Source organism: Bufo gargarizans, chromosome 7, assembly GCF_014858855.1.
Source record: "Bufo gargarizans isolate SCDJY-AF-19 chromosome 7, ASM1485885v1, whole genome shotgun sequence".
NCBI lineage: Eukaryota > Metazoa > Chordata > Amphibia > Anura > Bufonidae > Bufo > Bufo gargarizans.
In genome coordinates this window covers 63,397,212-63,400,551 of record NC_058086.1, presented here as the reverse complement: position 1 = coordinate 63,400,551, position 3,340 = coordinate 63,397,212, and positions in this window count along the sequence as shown.

Genomic DNA, 3,340 nt, shown 5'->3' with positions numbered 1-3,340 from the left:
AATTATTGCCAAAAAGTTCAACCTTGGTTTCATCAGACCATTTTTCCCACATGCTTTCGGGAGACTTCAGATGTGTTTTTACAAAATGTAGCCTGGCTTGGATGTTTTTCTTCATAAGAAAAGGCTTTCGTCTTGCCACTCTACCCCATAGCCCAAACATATGAAGAATATGGGAGATTGTTGTCACATGTACCACACAGCCAGTACTTGCCAGATATTCCTGCAGCTCCTTTAATGTTGCTGTAGGCCTCTTGGTAGCCTACCAGACCAGTTTTCTTCTCGTCTTTTCATAATTTTTTTCTTGGTAATGTCACTGTTGTGCCATATTTTCTCCACTTCATGATGACTGTCTTCACTTTGTTCCATGGTATATCTAATGCCTTGGAAATTCTTTTGTACCCTTCTCCTAAATGATACCTGATGTTTTGGAAGCTTTCTGTGGACCATGGCTTTTGCTGTGGGATGCGACTAAGAAAATTTCAGGAAAGACCAACTAGAGCAGCTGAACATTATTTGGGGTTAATCAGAGGCACTTTAAATGATGGCAGGTGTATGCTGACTCCTATTTAACATGATTTTGAATGTGATTGCTTATTCTGAAAACAGCTACATCCCCAGTTATAAGATGGTGTGCACATTTATGCAACCACATTATTTTAGTGTTTTTTTTGTTTCCTTCATATACAGTATGTATTTGTATTGCTAGGCCAGCAGCCATTGATGAATTGGTTGAAGGCTGCATATAGTGCCGAGATGTCTGCCTCATACCTGTGAAAACAGCAAACTGCTCCCCGGGGGGTAGTTAGCACAGAGATGCTAACCAGGATGGGCCCGCTTGCTGGTCACACTCAGGACAGGGGACAGCAGACTCTCCGGCATCGTGTGTCAGCATGGGGGCTTCATACCAGAGAATGAACATTAAGTTGTAATCCTTCATAGCTTGTTCAGGTTAGGCCTGACGTGTCCAAAACCCAGTTCATCATATCTGGTATGATGTGGGCATTGCATGGACACCAGCCATGGCGTATCAACTCATCAACTTCATCTTCTTAAAATAAGGATCTCATCTTCCGAGCATCCTGGACGTGTCTCGTTTGATGCTAGGACTTGGAACTATGAGATATGAATTATATGCATGGATAATGTAGCTTGACCCAGAGGGGCTGAGTTAGAGGTGGGAGGCAAAATCCCCCTCAGGCCTGCCCCTGGAGAAAACGCGTAAAAATGTGATTCCTGGGATATTTGGGTGTCACTAAGTGGGAGAGCCAATCGAATTGGTTTGTGCACCATTACTCTGCCCAAATCTCCTGGGAGGAAAGGACTTTTACCATACAAATGTTAAGTATTAGAACTTTCTATGTTTTCTCCTTTTTATTTTGCAATTGTTTGCCATTTATGTATGTCTCTTGTTAATATTTTTTTTGTAACCAAGTAATGTCTATTTTTTATACATTAAACCTAAAACTTTGATGGTTTGTCTTGCAACCTTAAGAACCTGTTAGCTCCATGAAGAGTGTGTGTGCAGTCTGAGGGTGCCTGCTTGCGAGTGGAACACTCAGGGGTGTCCTGTCGACCTATAACTGATGAGTGGTAACAGTGAAAGTTTCGTATTAGTGCGTGGGTGTGCTTACAGGCTTCAGGTGGCGATTTATGCTCGAGTTACAGCCCGACGTAGGGTGTAACAGCGTGTGAAGGCGTGAGGTGAATTGGCCTGAAGGGCTTGGGCAACCCTTGTCACGTAAGGCAGTGGGCCGGTCTGGTCCCCGGTACATAACGGGTGTCCTGTCACTTCTTTGTTTAAGTAGTTAGAAGAATCCAGGCAGACGCTGTATGCTTCAAGTTTATGATTTTATTATATAATAATATAGTGCATACAGGACGCATTTCGTCCAGTGCCACTGGCCATTTCAGTGCAACCCATACAACTACCAATGTTTTTCTATAGCGATTCATTTTATGCATCTGGCTGTGTCAGATCAACTGCCAATAATAGATGCAGCTATAATACCCAAACTAAAGTTTTAGCAAACCAGTTCGGACCAAACCGGGTTTGGTCCAAACTTTGCTATTTTTCGGATGGCAGACGAACCCGAATATTTTCAGGTATGTTTTCAATGAATCCTATAAAGCTCCATTTTAGTGCACATGTCGTGGGAAAAAATCACTAGGGAGGAAGAAGAAGGGTTCTCGGATGATCCTGAGAGGAAGTGTGGGTGGCCTTGCCTTGATCAGCTCCCCTTTGGGGCACCTTCCTTTTTTGGCAAGAAAACCTAACCACACCCTATGCAGATAGTCAAGAAAGTCTCCCTGTTAACAACTTGTGTGAGAGCAGTCAGCGTTTTTACTGTCCTGAGAGGAAAAGGCTTCATACCCCAGGCATAGTTGTGTTGGTGGTGTTAGTAGTAGCACCAGTAGCTGCGGTATTGGTGTTGGGGGGCAGAGACAGTGGCAGTTGGAGCAGAGCAGGGGTGAAGACTAAAGAATCCATCATGATATCCTACAGTCTGATAGAAGCGGAAGAGAGGGTAAGGACTCTGATGAAGATTGTGTTCTGGACAAGGCCTGGGAGCTGGATGGGTGGGCTGAGGAGGAGGCAACATTAGAGGAGGAGGGATGATGGTGACAGCAATAAAGAGCAGAGGCAACGTACCTCCTAAAGAACAGCCAGGGCCCCATCTGCTTCAGAATCTGGTGATGACATTGTGGGTGGGTTAGGCCCAAAACGTGCCAGAGCTAAGCCAAGCTTGGCTGCCTCTGTCTCCGCTGCGTGATTATCTCCATCAGGCATTTTTTCTCCACGCTGCCAGAAGACTAAAGCATTGCCTTGTGTAAGCTGTGCAAGAGCAAAATAATCGACATGGACAGGCAAACACAAAAGTAGGCACCACAGCTCTATTGAACCACATGAAGTGGTATCACCCCATCCCATGGACAAACAGAGGTGGCAGCCAGCTATCGCAGCAGGAGTTCCCTCCTTCTCCCTGACTCCCTTGCAGCAGCCAGGCTGCATCCACGGCAGTATGGTGTCATTCAAATTGTCATCATCCCTTTCCGCTTCTCCTGTTCAGACTCTACAGGCCCAGCAATCTAATGGTGTGCAAGCTTAATTCCCACCAGGCCAAGTTGCTGGTGGTCCAGTTGCTGCCATACAGAGTCTGCTGCCTTTAGGAAGCTAATGGCATGCGCTCAGACTCATTGAATGATTTCTAGACAGCAATTTTTCTCCCAAAAAGCAATACCTGCCTTGTATTCTCACATGGAAGACAACGTGGGTCGCTGCCTGCGATTCTCGCTGTGTGGCAAGGTTCACGCCACGGTGGACACCTGGAGCATCTCTTTA